This window comes from Sminthopsis crassicaudata, chromosome 4 (genome assembly GCF_048593235.1).
Source record: "Sminthopsis crassicaudata isolate SCR6 chromosome 4, ASM4859323v1, whole genome shotgun sequence".
Lineage (NCBI taxonomy): Eukaryota > Metazoa > Chordata > Mammalia > Dasyuromorphia > Dasyuridae > Sminthopsis > Sminthopsis crassicaudata.
In genome coordinates this window covers 392,920,958-392,939,900 of record NC_133620.1, presented here as the reverse complement: position 1 = coordinate 392,939,900, position 18,943 = coordinate 392,920,958, and the positions used below count along the sequence as shown (strand labels likewise).

The 18,943-nt window shown below is 35.2% G+C and overlaps 1 long non-coding RNA gene across 1 annotated transcript; it reads right to left on the bottom strand.

Annotated features, from left to right (window-relative positions):
• Nucleotides 1–3,093: 3,093 nt before the first annotated feature.
• Nucleotides 3,094–9,240, bottom strand: LOC141541401 (uncharacterized). Its single transcript, XR_012481776.1, has 3 exons — nt 8,914–9,240; nt 3,485–3,673; nt 3,094–3,260 (listed from the first exon to the last, which is right to left on the bottom strand). It is a non-coding gene; the product is annotated as an uncharacterized LOC141541401 (long non-coding RNA).
• Nucleotides 9,241–18,943: the final 9,703 nt, after the last annotated feature.

Below are 18,943 nucleotides of genomic sequence, written 5' to 3'. Positions count from 1 at the left end.
AGTAATTATCAATATATCAATATATTATAACTATAATCAATATGCATTTAGTCAATCAAGGAAGCCAATACTTTTATACATTTAGAATTAATCAATTAATATATCATACCTGTTATAAATATACATGCAATTAATTAACATATTATATTTATCAATATAATGATCACCTAATTAGGAATAGTTAGAATAGATTCTTTCTTATAAAAGGACCACAACCTCTTATAAAAAGTCTTAAACTATTTATAAAAGTACTCAAATTGTATATTGCATAATCAGAAAGTCACTTACTAAGAAGTTGATTTTCCTAATCAAAGAAAGCTAATAAGGGGATTTCCATTCTTTTCTCCTGCTGAGCAGGAAACCAAGCGCAGTGTGACAGATGACTCAATTACATTCAAAGTCCTCCAGCCATTCCATTGCCTTCATTATCTCCTTCTTGCTTAAGATGAGGAGATGGCTAGAAGCATTTGGCTAATGAGTGTCCCTGGTTGCCACACTGCAGCCTGCCTTTCTACCAACCTGCCAGCTCATAGAAATATTTTGATATCCACTTATCAGCCCAACTCTACAAGCTTACTCCTCAATTTGACTTGCTGGAACGTCAGGATAGATCTGTTAAGTTCTGCTTCCAAATGTGTCAATCAATGGGATTTTGTATTTTGTGGAGATCCTTTTAAAGGGTCAGGGGCAAAGTTTATCTATCAATCTGACTCTATTTTTGATCTGGTCCACCTATATTGCCTGTACAGCAAAGACTATAAAACTTAGGCCCTGGGGCATCTCAAATCGTGAGGAAGGTCTGAGATCCCATTCACTAAAGGGGAGGCAGGGTTCTTTAATAAATATGGTTATTGGCTCAGAGTTCTGCCTCAGTGGTTTTTCTTGCAGATTGGAATTTATTTTATTTTATTTGGTTTACATATGCTCTGGTAATGTAGTCATGCTGCTCTCTGCTGGATATCTTATCTCTGCTCTCCACTGGGCATCATTTCTGCCAGATGACACATTTATGTTTGTATTACTTCTCAATTGGATATTGTTTCTGCTTGTCTTTAGCTACCATTTATTAGTCTAGCATCTATTAAACCTATTACAGGGAAAGTCTTCAATTCAAAGTTCCAAGGCACAGAATAGATACTATGAAAACTTTCCTCATCCTGGTAGCTAGCAAAAGCTAGCAGTTGCTCCTAATCTAAGACTAAATCTGTTCTTCTGATTGATCTCCTCAAAGTTTCTAGCTCTAACCAATTGTAAAAAGGTTAGGGAAAAAAATGTAATTGCTCCCAATAAATCCCTAATTGTCAGATATCCAGCAACACATCTCAAGGCCTCCTCTGAACAAAAACATAAAGTTACTCTGAATACCTCCAAAGGTTCCCCTAAGTCCATCCTCCAACCCCATATTCAACATCATCATATATATAAAACTAGGGACAAAAAACAAAAGCACTAGGTGAAACTAGGAGTATCTGACTTATTTTCTTTGTTCTAAATTCCTGCTTTTTTGGAGCACTAGTTTCTAGAGAAAAAGAGGTTAGTAAAATGGCTACAAAGCAGTCCTCTAGAAAGAGAAAGGAAAATTCCCAGAAGTCTTGAAAGAGGGTCACACAATTTATGTTTGAGATTGAATTTGAATTTGCTTCTTCCTGAATTCAGACCAAACTCTCCACTTACTATGCCACCTAACTTCTTATGCAGGAGAATCTATTGGTCTGATATTAGCAAGGGAATTTGCCCAAAGAGGAACAGAAAACTCTCAGGAAGAAAATTTTCAATAAATATCAAGGATTATGTTGATAATGATAAAGAGAAAATTACCTAACTAGATTAATGCAAGTGAATATGAAAGTCTTGACCAAATTAGATTTTTAAAAGATATGTATAGAAGAAGCAAGAATAGTTGAATATAGAAAAGTAGAACAATCTTGTGAGAAAATCAGGGGAGATAAATCCCCAAATGAGCCTAGTGATGAATGCCAAAGACAAGAAAAATGGATTGTTTTAATTACACTGAAGGAAAAGGAGCTAGCTAGCTGCATTTGTATCATGCTTTAAGGCTTGCAAAATTATTTTAATATGTTAATTCACTAGAGAGGGGACCAGTGTTGAATATGGGTAACTTTGAAAGAGATAAACTATCCAACGCAGTTTTCTTTTGCTTTGTCTAAGGAAAATAGTCTTTGGGCCAAATCACTTGACCCTTGTTTCTCAGGCTCATCATCAAAATGGTAAAATTGGACCAGATACTCTCTCAGGTACCTTCCAGTTCTAAATTATGACACTGTGATCCTACATATAGATAAAAATACCAAGGCAAGCATGTAACTAACTTATCACTACATTTTTCTCCTTGTGGGAACAGTATTGGGCAAAACAATGTTAGAAGGACATTTTGTTCCACTGGCTGACATGCTCTGAGGAGCTGATACAACTAGAATTATAGTGGTATTTAAACATTAGCATGAATTGGCATTTATTTTTATTGGCTGAACAATATTAGAGAGGATTTTCATTAAATGATGATGGAGAATATGCTAATGATAACAGTGTTGAGTACCATTATGAGTGGTAGGTCTTTGTAAATTCATTGTTATACTGTCAGGATAGTAAGATGTTTTGCATTATAACTCCTGGATGAAAATAGCTGCATTTGTGTTTGTTTGAAAGCATTCTCAAATGGTCCTATCTGCTCATTAACCTAGCCATCTAAAGCACTGGTATTCATTAATAAGTGAGCAGTAAGTAGTAAGCAATCCTTAGTTGTATTTAACCTTTGAATATTAATCTTTCATGGGTCCATTAAATATTCATGTATTCATTAATTAGCTTTAATGATCATTTGTTTAACATGTCTTTTATCCCAGACTGCTTTAAAGACAAGGAAAATTCAGTTGAAAATAGGTCCTAGTGTATTTTTATTATATTAAATATTTTTTTTCTATTGTATCTTCTGGCTTTGTGCTTTTCAATAGGTTGATATAAAAATCTAAGTTTGATATCTTTACATATTTGAGTAGTCAATACAATAAAAATCCTTAATTAATATTTATTAATAATTAATAATTAATCATCCACTATATTTAAAGCACTGTGCTAGGCAATGTGGATAGGAAGATGAATAGCAATAGAATCCATTCCCTTAGGGAGTCTACAGATCAGAATTTTATAAATCTTTGAGATCTTTTAATCCCAAACCTTCATTTTATAGAGAGGGTCACACATCTAGGGAGTATCAAAGGTGGGATTCCATCCCTTATAATCTAAGAGGAAAAAAGAAAAGAGAAGAAATATGTCATTTATCTGATAACACTTGCAATTATATTAGTAAAGAAAAATATATGAAGTTTTAAAATAAAGCCACTCAAATATTTAACATTTCCCAAAAGATCTTGTTGACTATATAATCCTTTTCTTAATAGCGTAATAAAAATTTTTCTAGTACTTCCTAGAGCCATATAGTCTTGGGAGAAAAAAAAAATCTTACTTTTTTTTGGTCTAAAGATCTCTTTTAATTAGCTTAAGAGATCAAAGATGTAGACTCTGGTTATCACTTCACATATCTCCATCCTTTCTCTGAGGTTTGGCTGGTAGACTGCTGTAGACAACTGAAAGGGAATGGAACTTCACTCGGCTGAATCAACTTCCACTTCCTTAATGATAGATATCCTTCTCCCTGTCAAGGCAATGTCAGGCTCTTTTTGTTAACACTTGAGTGACCTATAAATGATTTATTTCATCCCATTATCAACACTAACCTATCAAAAAACTACCTTGGCTAAGGCCTTCCTTAGAAAAATTGGTATCAGTATGCAAAATGGAAGCAGAATGCTCTCACAGAAGATGGAGAGAGGTAGTAGAGAGTCCAGACTGGCTCCCAGGCCAATTTGTTGATGCTTTTGGTGATAATTCTAGGGATTATGGCTGCTTCCTGTTAGGGCCTATCCTTCCAAGGAGATTAAAGAATAAACTTGCTGTGGCTCTTAAATAAGGGAAGACCTATTTGAGCATACTGTGTAATCAAGCATTACATACTAATCACACACACACACATAGTAAAGTGCTGGTAGTTGAATTATACAAATACCTCTGAACCCTTCCAAGATATTTTGAAGTTTATTGGCTAGATTTTTTTCTTAAGGACCAGGCCTTAAACCAAAACAAATCTGATTCTAATTGGCCACCAAGAAATCCTAGGGCAAATCCCATTTGTTCATTGTTTGGGTTCTGATAGTCTCAGATCGAATGTATAGAGCAGTCATTTCTAGTTTGGCCAGAAACCCTGAAGGTCTTCTCCTAGATTCATTCATTCATTCATTCATTGTTTTGTTTGTTTGTTTGTATATATGTATGGACTATTCTACTACTATTGTACTATTCTACTAAGAATAGAGATTCTTAGCCTCAGCTGCTACCTAATGGATGGAGCCTCAATCAAACTGAGATCATATTGAATTCCTTAGCTTAAAAAGGCTTTTAAAAGTATCTGTAGGCAAGGATATGATACTCTATATAGACAGAGGGAGGAAAGGAGTGAAGGAGGGAAGGAAAGAAGAAAGGAGGAAGGAAAGGAGGAAGGAAGGGAGGGAGAGAGGAAGATAGGAAGAGAAAGAGGGAGGGAGGAAGGTATGAAGGGAGGGAGGGAGGAATAAAGGAATGAGGGAAGGAAGGAGGGAAGGAGGGAGGGAAAAAGAGAAGGAAGAAGGGAAGTGATGAGGTGTGGGAATAGGGGGAGAAATTCTCTCTTCTGGGAGACACAGGTCCAATGGGAAAGAATTCACAAACCTGAAAAGTCTGTGTGGCAAAAGGGATTTTTATTGGCACTGAGAAGCTAGCTTTACTAAGAAGGCAGATTTCTTAGTGGGTAAAAGTTCCTGTTAGGGAAATAACAAAGGTTAACACTGAGAAGAAAATATCTTCACAGTGGACAAAGTCCTGGCAGGCAGCCTTGCCAATACAAGAGCTTCCTTGGCAAAGCAAATTCCTGTTTCAAACTTTTACAAAGATTTGGGATTCAATTGTCTTTTATTAGCCTTCTGAAGCTTGGGCTTCAATCAATGCCCCAGGCCTAGATTTCCAGTTGAAAAAAGAGTACTTATCTTGGAGTTTCCAGCGACTCAATAGGATTATTGGGCTCAGATCTCCAACTGAATAAAATCACTTAACTTGGGAGGAGGGTGTTGTCTGATAAAGGCTTTTCCCAGCGGAGAACTTGAGACTCTAAGTCATCCTTCTTTAACAAATTAAAGGGGACACAGTTTGAGGGTTCAGGAAGGAGGGAAGGGGGGAGAGAAAGGAGGGAAAGGAAGGAAAGAAGCAAAATTTGATATTATTTCATATAAAAGAATGAGAAACTATTCTTTAAAAGTGATCAGTTTCTGTCAGGGGAGAGTGGGAGTGCCATTAAAATCCTAGATGAATATCTTTTTGATACTAAAGGGTGATTGTTTAGATTCAAAATATAATGCCAGAGAAACTGAGGCAAGATAGGATTAGAGAGTTTTAATATTTTATTTGAAAGGGAGAGATTTACTGGGATCAAATGGATCCATTGTTTGGTCTGAGGTCTGAGTGAGACTGTATATATTCTCCAGGAATCCAGCAAACAATGTGAGTTCTCAATGACATATATATATATGTGTATATATATATATATATATATATATATATATATATATATATATATATATATGTGTGTGTGTGTGTGTGTGTGTGTGTACTTGGCTCAGCTACAGAAGTAGACTGAGGCAGGGGCAGAGTCAGAGTGCTGAGAGAAGGAAGGGGATTATCCTCAATACAGTTCTGACAGGGTGGGAGGGGGATTCTGAGAAGTAGGGAAGGGCTGGGGTCATGACTTCTTAAGATAGAAGGTCTTTCTCCTTATCTGGATCATCATGAATAGGAGGAAGGGGTGACTTTGCAGAATAATTAGGAACTGAGGCAGAACAATTCAGGGAAACTGAGGCAGGACAATTTAGGGAAATTGAGTCAGGACAATTAGGGAAACAGAGTCAGGACAATAAGAGAACTGTGGCACAACAAAAGTATACAATGGAACACACTGTGGTCAATAAACTAGGATAAATTGAAGATAAGTACACGTGGGAATGATAGCTAGCAAGAGTGATATGCTGGTGAAGTTGGAATGGATGGATTTACTTGTGCCTGTAAAGACCATCTCTTCATGTTGAAGAAAAAAAGTGGCAGAAGGTGTCTTGGTGATGTAATGAGGAGGAGGAGGATTGGAAAAGAGGGAGAGCTCAGCAAATGGCTTAAATCTTTCCCCAAAATATTAGGCAAAGTGTACCAGAGGAGAAAAATGGAGAGCCATGGGAGTACAGAAAAGAAATGAAAAGGCATAGAGAGAAGCTGTGTTGCTGAGTTGAAGAATGAATCAATTAGGGAGATGTAAAAAGATTGCTTCACTACAGTGAGGGACCAATTGAAATTATGTAACACAGATTTACAACCACCGTGGTCAGGATAGTTTCATGATTTTTTCCTAGCTGCCCTTGGCAAAAGTAGAAGGGAAGGCAATAGATCATAGGGAAAATCCATGGATGAGCCTAAAAAAGGAACGATTTACAGTATAATTTACAAACCTTCTTTAAGGAGCTCAGGAAGAAAGAGAAAAGACTAGTCAAGAGTTCAACTACTTCACCAATAGGTCAAGATAGAAAAAAATAGGAAAGTGTAACCAGTGATAGCAGGGAAAGAACTAAAGGAATGGGGGTAGAGCTCATAATAGGAATGAAGAATAGATTTGGAGGTTGTAAGGCAAAGAGAGAGTGGAATAATAACAGATTGTAATCAGATTTAAAATAATTTCAGAATTTAAAAACAGAAATGGTACACTTGCAAGTGATGGCAAGATCAAAGTGAAGCCTTCACTTGTCGCAATGGTGACATTAAAAGAGCAAAAGAACCTCGCAGAAAAATGCTATGGATTTTAAATAGCAAGAAAGAATGCCTAAATCATTATCCAAAGACCATTGTAAGATGCCAGATCACATAGCTAATAAATGTCTGAAGTAGGATTTAAACACAAGTCTTCTGACTCTGGGTTGCATGTTCTTTCCACTATACTTTCTACTCTTTTCAGTGAAGCCCCAAACCCATTGTTCTGAGCTTCATTCTTATTTTAAGTTTCTATTATTTCCTGCTCAGGTGCTAATCCAGGAGACTGGAAAGAATCTGCTTCCACAATGCATCATTGTGTATAAAGGAGGGACCTGTTCTCCACTTCATGAATGCACATGTATTCTGTTACCATTTTCTTTTTTGCTTCTACATAGTAAGAAGAGTCTTAATTCATTTCTGAGCTGGAGCTAAGGCTATGTAAATAAATATACAAATAAACAAATCAATAAATAGGCAGGCAGACAGACAGATAAATAAACAAATAAATAAATAGATAAATAAATAAATGAATGAATGTATAAGTAAATAAATAAGTAAAGGCTCTGATAAAATCAATTCAGCCCTTCTTTTTCTCTGTTGACAAGTAAAGCCAGTATCCAAGTAGGGAGAGAAGTAGAAACAAAAACCTATTCACCATCCAGGGTAAAAATTGTCCTGGAACACATGCTGCTTTTATTTCTGTTTTCTCTGACTTATTCTTAGGTGAAAGAGTACTGGAAACAAAATGACCTAATGAGCTTCAGAAGGTAAAAAGAAATGACAGAAATTCAGTTAAAAAAAAATAAAGAAGACAGACCTCAATAATCACTGTAGCTGAGCCAGAGGAAAAACAGAGCATCCCTGAAGAGTGACTACTCTGATTCAGCCCAGCAGACAATCGACCTAGCAGCCAAGTCAACATTTTCTACCAAAAAAAATGAGTGATGTTCATTGTTCATGTCACATTTGGAGGTGAATTTGCTGGGAGAAATATTTCTAGCAATCATCTTATATTTGAGAATGTGTCTATGCTTATGTTCTTGCCATATCTTATAAATAAACATTTATAAGCTAATTTAAACTGATTATTGATAATAATCAAAGAGATCAATTGATGAAGTGATACTGGGGAGATATTAAGTGGCACCATCTAATTAATGATAATGGGGCTTCCAATCATTGACAATAATATTGAGGGGAAATACACTAGAATTAGAGAAGGAGGGAGAAAGAGGGAGAGAGGGAGGGAGAGATGGTGAGATGGTGAGATGACAAGATGGTACAGTGGAGAGAGCAATGATGTGAAGTCAGGAGGACCTGAGGTTTAAATCTGCCTTCAGATACTTCCTAGCTGTATGACCCTGGGGAATTGTCTCATAAAAATAAATAAAAGAGAAAAATATCACCTCTGTATATGTTTTCTATATGTTGTTGAGCTTCATTTTCAAAATGAAGAGATAATTCATTTTTCCATAGCATTTTAAGATTAACAAAACATTTTAAGACAGGTGGCACAGCACAAAAACACTGGGCCCAGAATCAGGAAGACTAGTCCAAATTCATCCTCAGAGGTGGGGAAATCTCTTACCTATACTTCAGTGACCTGAATTGTCAAATGGGGATCAGGATAAGACCTACATCATAGAGTTATTGCAAAGAACAACTGAGATATGCTGGAACTCTATCTTTCCAGAAATCAGCAGGAGTCAGGATCACTCAACGTCCCACTAGCTTCCATTTATCTATACGTAGTTTTTCTTCATTTAAGAACCAAGGGGACGTGCGAATCAATGAGTGTAAGAGATTATTCATTTGTGGGATGGGAACAAGTAAACTTTTCTCATCAATTATCTTAATTATATCCTCTATAGCATTGCTAGATGAGGCAGGGGCTGGGGTTGGAGCAGGGTCAGCTGAGGCCCAGGATTTACCTAACATCTGCCCCATCTCAGTTACTAGAGATTGCTGATTTAGTCCTTAACAAGGTAAGTTCCTTATTTCTATTAGAATACTCACCTAATCTCCTGGTCACAGGAGGACTTCGGTGGAAGTAGGGTGCCAGCCACACGTTGGACGCCAAATGCTGGAACTCTATCTTTCCAGAAATCAGCAAGAGTCAGGATCACTCAACGTCTTTATTCTAGATCTTTACCGTCGCCTCCAACGCCAGGTCACTAGTGCAAGTGAGCGTGAGTTCCACCACCCAAGTTTCTCTTACTCCTCCCACACAAGTCACTTCCCTCTCTTTGTCTCACCAATCAAGTCAGCACAGAACAGCTGGGGAGGGTCAACCTTAAACAAGTTAATAGGGAACCATCCAATTGGCAATTAGTCTCACGTGCTTCATCATCTGAGTGCATTGCTCAGTTCTAGCCCTTTACAGAGATATATCTGTATAGCTCTTAGCATAGTATATAGTACATAGCACAAAATAAGTAATTATTTAATGCTTATTTCTCTTTTTCCTAACAAGGATCCCATATAAAGTTCATGTATTATCATCCTCATTTTATAGATGAGAAAATTGCAAAAAAGGCAAGTATCCAGGACCACATCAGAAGTGCCATTTTTCAGTCTCTGAGTTTGAATTCTGACTTTATTTTGTTAGGGTACGGTCTTGGACTTTGAATAAGTCATAGTATGGCTCCCAGCCTATTTTTTCCATTAAATGACAATTGTAATATCAATTTCCCAGCATAGGTCAAAGGTCAATCTTTTAGGCTTTCATTTGATATAACACATTGGCTTTTTTGGTTCAATTAGAGCAGTCTGATCTTGTGCCTTGTCCTCAGACCTAGAGCAATTGAGCAGCCTTACCTCACTTCTGCAAATGATGAAGGGATAGTACATAGGGTCTCCCAGGCTCCCTTTCCTGGCCTTGCTAGATTAATTAGTAAGGTTTTAGTGTCAAAGGAGCATGTAAAATACTATAATTGTTAGGTACACTAACATATGCCTATCTTTTTCCCCCTCCAGATCCAGTAATCATTTCCATATGTTTCCCCTGACTTCCCTCTGAAGTAATGAAATTATAGCTTCTAAAGAATAGGGCAAAAGAGAAATGAGAGCCTAAAATAGTGGAAAGTACTGAATTTGAAGGGGAAAATGTGATTCAAGGCCTACCTTTGTATTTAGCTTATATGATACCTTAAGTAAGTAAAGTCATCTCTCTAGGATTTGGTTTCTACTTCTGAAAATTGAGAAGGTAGATGATCACTAAGGCCACTTTCAGCCATAAACTCAAAAAAATTGTAAATCCTTTGCTTGGTATTGAAGAAAATCCCAAACATATCTCCCCAGCCTTGTTTTCTCCTATTACTCTCCTTTCCAGTTTCCTCCACAAGTAAGAAGTAGAATGAAGGTCATTACTGAGGAAAAACATCAGAGCAATCTTCCTAGATGATAATGATGTGGGTTAAGATTCCTTTCTAATTCCCAGCCCCCATCGATCTGAGCTAACTTGGACTGTTCCAGCCCCCATTCTAATGATCTGTTCGGGTTTCCCCAACTCCCACCCCAAGCATAAACAATGCTTAACTAAGTTTTATCTAAAAACCCATTGAATTCTATTCAAATTCTAACCCTGGCTGAAACCAGCCAGGAACCAACATGGGACTTCACCCACAGGCCCTTTTAAGATTACCAAAAGCCCCCCATTATAAAAGAGGGAAACTGGAGTCCACTCTTTGCAGGAGCCCCAAACATGGCATCCTTATGCCAGCTATGTCAAGGGTTCCTGCCCATCCAGTGCCAGCCCTGCCCCTGGTATCTTTCCACCTTTAATCTTACTTCCAAACTCCACAATAAACTCTTTGGCCATAGTTCCAGATTGCTCTCCAGAATGTTTGTATAATTTCCTAACTCTACCAACAATGTATTAAGGCCCCATTTTCCTACATTCCCTCCAACATTTATCATTATCTTTTCCTGTCATCTTAGCCAATCTTAGTACCTCAGAGTTGTTTTAATTTGCATTTCTTTAATCAATAGTGATTTAGAGCATTTTTTTATATGACTATAGATGACTTTAATTTTGTCATCTGAAAATTGTTCATACCCTTTGACCATTTTATCAGTTGAGTAATAATTTATATTCTTATAACTTTGACACATTTCTTTACATATTTTAGAAATGATACCTTTATCAGAACACTGGCTGTAAAAATTTTTTTCCAACTTTGTATTTCCCTTTTAATCTTGTTTCTGTTGGTTTTGTTTGTGCAAAATTTTTTAAATTTAATGTAATCAGAATTGTCCATTTTGTCTTTCATAATGTTCTTTAGTTCTTTGGTCATAAATTCCTCTTTTCTTTATGTTCTCATCTTCTAAAGCTGATTATGCCTTCTGATTGACTAGAGACAAGGTAAGCATATTAGAAGTCTAGAACTGAGGCTTTGCAGGTTACTTTGAATTTGGGCCCAATCTATGAGTTAAGGGAAATCCAAGAGGAATTTTGGCCACTAAGATAGATTCACTTGAGCATTATGAAATGGTAGATAGATAATATATGGACGTATTTATGTGTAATTGAAATACTCAGAGACTGAGCTTATGAGAGTTGAGATTAAGGAACAGGGAATTCAAGATGTTCAAAAGGGCAGAAATTGGGATAGAAAAGCCACAATCTGTTCCTGAATTTTTTTATAACTCTTTTATCATATATCATTTTCAATTGTAGTTATCTTTGCATGAACACTGTATTAGCTCTGATAGGGATGATAACATGTTAGATAACCTTAGCATCTACCACACATTAATACACATTAGGAATTCAGTATAATATTGTTGAATCAAACTTCAATTCATTAGCTTAAGAAAACAAAGTTATTTTTGCCTAATTGCTTAATAAATGCTTGTTAACTGACTGACTCCTCCATACAATGGTGTTTTATAGATGGTCAACAAAAGAAAAAAAAAAAAAGCAAAATTTTGTCCCTGGTACTACAAGAGTTTCCCAACAAAGATAGTCACACTAACATAAATCTCAAGCTCGGAAACTCTCAGCTAGAAATGACCTCCCAACTGGCACAGCTCTCTATAAATTAAGACTTATGACTTAATGCCCCAGTCACCAGGATTACGGAATCCTACTCAGACAAATGAGCAAAACTGACATAATTTTAAAGTCCAAGAGATGGCCTTGCAGTGTCCACTTAATTATTTTGCAAGCCTGACATCTAGTGGCCATTTGAGGCTTTTGGTAGCAAGCCTGAGAGATGGGTACTCAAGCAGCAAACATGATTTTTTTTTAAACTTAATTGCTTAACTAGAGGATGAAAGAACAAAGATAAAGTTTATTTCTTTATGAGATCAATGTGTGTCTATGAAGAAAAGTGAAATATTCTCTCCATTATTCAAATGCTTTGACTTACTATGCCTGGAAAAAAAAAATCTGACTTTTCCATTTTGTATTTTTTGAGCATAAGTGACTAATCAACAACCCTAAAATGGATATTGGGTTGTGTAATTTTGTGAATTCAAAAGATATGTCCCTAGATTCCTCAGGTTCTGTCCATTTACTACAGAAAGTATCTATTCTACATGCATTACAGAGTTATACCAGATGAATACCATCTGGAGAAGGTTTTCAATCCCTGACTTGGGTTTCTTATGCAAAAAACATGAACCTAGAGGAAACTTTGCACAATGCAGAACCAATTACTATTGTTGCTGCTGCTATTATTACTATAATCATTAGCATTTATATAGTACTTTAAGGTTTGCAGAACAAGTTTAGATGTAATTTCAATTGATTCATACAATAGTTTTGGAATATAAGTGCTATTATTATTATTCCCTTTTTTACTGATATGTAAACAGAGACATAGAAGATTAAGTGTCCCCAGGATAAGACAGTCTTCCTTAAAACCCAAGTTCAGTCAGTACTCTAGGAGCTACATCACCTAGCTGCCTTATGCAGTAAGCCTTATGCATACTGTATTTTGTCTTTAATTTTTAAGTCTCAACCTTCAGGAGAATACTACTGTACTTAAATATCACATCCATTAGTTCTTGCAAATTTCCCTGCCAATGTACTCTTATAAGTGTTTATTCTTTAGCATTTATTTTTTGTGTAGAGGTAGGCAAAAGAGCTACCTTATTTCTGAACTACACTTTACATTGCCTTCAGCTTTTGGGATGATCTTAGAAATTAACCAAAATTTTTAAAAAATTTATTTTACTTTCAATTCACAGAACAAAACAAGCATTTCCATTACCCAATAACTAAGAAAAACTTAGCTATTCATCAAAATAATGATCCAAGATGATTCCAAAGGATCCATGATAAAGCTATTATATACCTCCAGAAAGAGAATGCATATTGAAGCATATTTTTAAGAACTTTATTTTGTTTGTTTTGTTGTGTAACATGGTTAATATGGAAATATGCTTGACATGATTTTATATTCATAATCAAAATGAAATTTCTTGCCTTCTCAAGGACAGGAAGGGACAGAGGGAAAAGAAAGATTCTGAAACTCAACTTTTAAAAAATTGATTATTAAAATAAATATTTTGTGTATGATTGGGAAATGGTGAATTAAATATTTTTTTAAATAAAGAATCTCTTCAAGGTTTTTGGGAAGATGACAGAGTGGGTCAGAAAATTCCAAGCTCTCCAAATTTCCCCTACAAACAAGACAAAACTATGCCTTAGAGCAAACATAGAGTGGCTAAAAACAAAGAGAAATTGGGACAGAACAATATTTGGAGAAGGTCTGAAGAAAGATACCAAGAAGGTTTGGCACCTGCGAAGTGTAAATACTTCTAGGCTAGTTCTGCTGAAACATGAGCAGCTAGCCCTGAGATTAGCTGGGCTGGGAGGTAACCTAAACCCTAGTCACAGAAACTTTTGCTTCCCAGACAGTGTGGTGAGCCTGAGAAGATTGAGGGAAGCTCTGCTGATAAGGAATGCCAGGTCTAGCTGTGCTGGGTGAAAAGGACCCAGGACAGCTGGATGAGTGCAGAAGCAGTGAGGCAAGAATGCCGCTGGCTGTAGACGCTTTCAGGAGGATGGGTTCTCCATTTTGGATTTCAGGCCAGAGGGGAGAACTGAGGGACCTGTGGCCTGAAACACCATTTCCCCCACAACTAGGATAACCACAGGACTAGAGATGATTATAGTAATAAGTTCTTATTAAAAAAAACAAAACAAAGCAAAAAAAAAAAAAAAAACAGCAGGCAAAGTAGAAAGAATCTAATCATAGTAAGTTACTATGCAAATAGGAAAGACCATAGTTCATCTTCAGAGGAGAACTTTGAAGTAAAAAATAAAAGCCTCTTCCACCTCAAAGAATAATGTTAAATGGTTACCTGTCCCAAAAAACTCAAAAATGATTTCAAAAATCAAATGAGAGATATTGAAAGAAAACCAAAGAAGAAAGAAGTAAGAAGGAAGAATAAGAACAAGAAAAAGAACAAAAAGAAGAATCCAAGAAAAATAAGATTATGAAAAAAAGTCAATCATTGAGAAAAGAAACACAGAGTCATATTTTTGAAAACTAGATTGAGCAAGGGGAAGCAAAAGAAGTTATGAGACCAAATAAACAATAAAACCAAATATAAAGAATGAAAATATAAAATAGAATGTGAAACTTCTCATAATAAAAACAATAGATCTGGAGAACAGATGAAGAAGAGAAAAGATAAGAATATTTGAACTCCTGAAACTCTAACCAAAAAATGAATAGATATAATAATACAAGAAATAAAGAAGATTTTTCTGAAGTGTTAGGACAAAATGGGAAAGTAGAAATGGAAAAAGAAATCTCTCAATCACCACCCACAAGAGATCCTACAAGAAAAATCTAGAAAAATATCATCGCTAAATTTTGAAACCCCCAGAGAAAATTTTATATGCAAAAAACAAATCAAAACAAATAAACAAAATAACAACCTAAATCAAATCAGAAATGTTGGAGCCACAATCAGAATCACACAACAATAGCTACAATAAAAGATTATAGATTTTATAATACTAAATATTGAAGATCTAAAGAACTAGGTTTGTAGCCAATAATAATCTCCTGCATAATTAAATGTAATACAGAATTTTAAAATGGCATTTAAAGAATTGCTATATTTTCATAGTTTGCCATAATTGCCATATTTTGTTGCAAACAAACCTGAACTTAATAGAATTTTTGATATATAAGAGTCAACATGAAAGATTAATTTCAAGCATCTCAATAAGGACAAAACTGTTTATGTTTTATGCATGGGAATGTAAGCCATATGTCTAAGATTTGTAATTGGGTAGTTCAAAAGAAATATCAGCATAGAGCTGAGTATGATGTGATTCTAAAAATTAAACTATATAGGAAAAAGTTAAAAAAAAACAGTCATTATGTTATAGGAATGAGATGCAAGAGCAAGAAATGACACAGAGTTCTGAAATCCTACTCATATAAGGAATGTTTTAAAGAAGAAACAATGCATATCTATATCTATATCTTTCTACATATCTTTCTATCAATATCCTGAAGGCTTAAAAATCCTCCAAAATTTACAAAGAAACTAGAGGGAAAGAGAATAGGATAAGGTGGGGCAGAGTAGAGGGTATAGATTAAGGAGAGTGAGATAAAATATATAGTTGAGAAGAGGATAAAGAGGGAGATAAGTGAAATTCCCTTGGGACAAGGGAGTTAAGTAATAGCAAGCAAGTTAGTGAGTATAAGTAAAGTAAAATAGTAGGGATAGGAAATGAGAGATATATACAAACGAACAATGAAATGAAAGATATATACACAAGAACAATGATCAGAAATAGAATTTATTAGAAAAAAAGTAGGGGTAATAATTATTTATCTTGAGAAAAAGTCAAAGTTTTAAAAAATTCAATTGAAAGAAATCTACACTATATGTCAGTCATATTATTATTATTTTAGATGTATGTGTATATTAATATATGTAAGTATGTTTATATATGTGTATATACATATATATGTGTAAAGTTGTACATATATAGATTTTATATATATATATATATATATATGTATATATATGTATGGATACATAAATATATTTGTGCTTTATTATAGCCTACTTATGGGATGAGGCAGGGGAGAGGGGAAAGAAAAAAACATGAATAAAGTGTAAAAAGTACATTCCAGAGAACAAAAGAAAATCTACAAGGAAGCAAAGAAAAGATGGACAGTTCTGAATACAATGTTTGTATTCCTATTTATTATATTTGCTTTCTTGAAATGGAAATTTAGTTATATCTTTTGAAATTTCTCTTATGTTCTGTTGTGCAGTGACAATGTTTTTTTAAATTTTTTTCTATCTTGTATTTAAATTTTAAATAAATACATTTGTAAAAGTCTCTTCCAATAACCTAAATTAAAGGTAATTAGAACTAGATTGTTTTGGCATCAGTAGGAATTGAAAGAAGACCATTTTTTTTTTTTCTGAGGCAATTGAGGTTAAATGACTTGCCCAGAGTCACACATCTAGGAAGTGTTAAGCATCTGAGATCAAATTTGAATTCAGATCTTCCTGACTTCAGGGCTGCTCTATCCACTGTGCCACCTAGGGTCCCTAGAAGAAAGTGTGTGTATATATATGGGTCCCTAGAAGAAAGTGTAATTTGGGATATAAAGAAAGGAAAAACAAAAACCAGTGATATTTTTGCCTTCAAGGAGTTCACATTCAAATGGGGAGGTAACATGTAAACAATTATGTACACACAAGATATATACAGTGGGAAACAATCTCAGAGGGAAGCAATGGATAGATTTGAAAAAGCTATTCATCTATTTATTCATTCACCAGCTTAGCTTGCCTGTTTATCCTTCCTTCTCAAACAGGACCATAACATCAGGGAGGGGATGCTGTGACATGCAGGTGAATTGGATTTCAGTGAGGGAGGGCTGGGCTAGGTCATCTGTCTCCCTTTCCCCTCCAAAGGGGGTCCAGTGGCCAGATATAGATCAGGAGTGCCATGGGCAAAGCTTTGTACTAGGTAGGTGTGGGGTAGGGAAGGGGACACAAAATTACAATTTGATCCTTGAGGAAGGAATCAAAGATGCCTTTCTGGTTCTGAGTATGGATAACTGTGGAAATGATGCTAACATTGATAGAAACAGGAAAACCAGGAGAAATAGGTTTTGGAAGAAAAATGATGATTTCAATTTTGAATTGGAGGTGCTGATGGGACATTCATGCTGAGAAGTCCTCAATGTGGTTGGAAATACTGTTTGGAACTTAAGAGAAAGATCTGGCTTGGAGATTTATTTTGAAAGTCAACCTCATAAGGGACTAGTGAAAACATGGAAATGAGTATCACTGCCAAAGGGCCATAGAGAAAGAAGAGAAGAGGGCTGAGAAGGCCAGAATATTATAGGAATATCATATTTAAGGTGCAGGAAGAGGAAAGGCAGCCAATGAAGAGAGGAGGGAAAAGGGCCAAAGAAGAAAATAGAGAAGGAGTAGTCAAGTCATTTTTGTAGGGATGAAAGAAATAGTTGTTTTAGCTTTGGAAAAACTCAAAACTGAGGGGCCTGAAACCAAGCATAAAAAGTATGAGCCTGTCATTATTTTTGATTCAAGTGAAATAGGATCTGTTTACATGTTGTTACTAAAGGATTTCTTCATTTTTAAACTTTACTCCTTCATTTGTTCTAGAAATAAGCTCATGAAACATTTTCAGAAAAGCGTCAATTATTCTGCATATCACAAATTTGCCCTGAGTTGGGGGAGAAGCTTCCTTTTATGATAGTTCTCTTGAACATAGTGGCTCTCATTAAGTAGGAGGATAATCACGGAAAAATGAAAAGTTTCAAGCACTAGTAATTCTTTTTTTTAAAATCAAAATATACAGGGGTTTGGGGAAACCAGAAAATTACCAGATTAATATATTTTTTTTTTCCTGAAACAGATTAGATGGATAGTCTGATTGGCTAGAAAGTTTATTTTTATAAGGCCAATTATATGTGATGCCTACATCAAAGATTTGGAAAGGATACTTTACTTTTTTTTTTTTTTTTTTTTTTTAATATAAACAGTATCTAATCCAAAGCAGAATTAAACTAGTGTAATTTCATTTGGAAATAACTATTTAGTGAAACTTCCAGCCTGGGATATTTGTTACATCCTATTCATTCACAGCAAGCCTGGTGAGTTCCAGAAAGGAGAATCAGAATCAATCACTTGGGGGAGGGGGGGAGAAAAAAATAAGCTTTGTGATAATGTGAGTCAAAGGAAGAAATGCATAAAACAATTTGTTTTGGATAAAAATCTGGTTTTCAAAAAGTTTGGAAAAACTATTTCCTCTCCTTTTCTTTCTCCTTCTATCCACCATGGTCATATATTTTGTGTATAGCAAATTACTGAATTATGGTCTCATTTTTACAGTCTGAATGCAGAGCATAATACAACTTTCATAGCTACCATGTGAAGTTTCTCTTATCTGAGGAAACAGATACTTCCTCTTTCCTTAAGGCTTCTTTGATTCCCCCAGCAAGAATTGAGCCCTCCCTCCTCAAATTTGTGATAGGATTTTACATTTATTTTTGCACGTATTTTCCAAGTCATGTAAATAGATAGATAGATAGATAGATAGATAGATAGATCTTTATAATGGTTGTGGTGCAGAGTAATACATAAGTAGTGTAAAGTAATTGGGATTTCACTACAGAATACCAAAATTTAAAGGATTCTAAGAGCATTAATGGTTTTTTTAGAACTATTAAAACAATTGAGTTTAATAGACTAAGCAAGGCTCAATAATTAAAATAAGAAGCTACTGAAGGTGTGGATCGCTTTCATCTTCTCCTCTGCATGTCTTGGTAGTATCTAATAATTTCCTACAAACCAAATGGATTTCTCTTAAAGATTTGAGGCAATACTTCTCTCTTGAATGGATATGGCATAATTTCCCCCAACTAAAAACATTTTTAGCAATATATCTGCATATTCTAATTTATTTTATAATTTTGTATACATACATATATATCTTATCTCTAATAAAAATTATAAATTCCTTGAGATAGGTATATGTCATCTTTCTCTGTCCTTTTTGTGTTCCTATTTTCTGATGCTATTT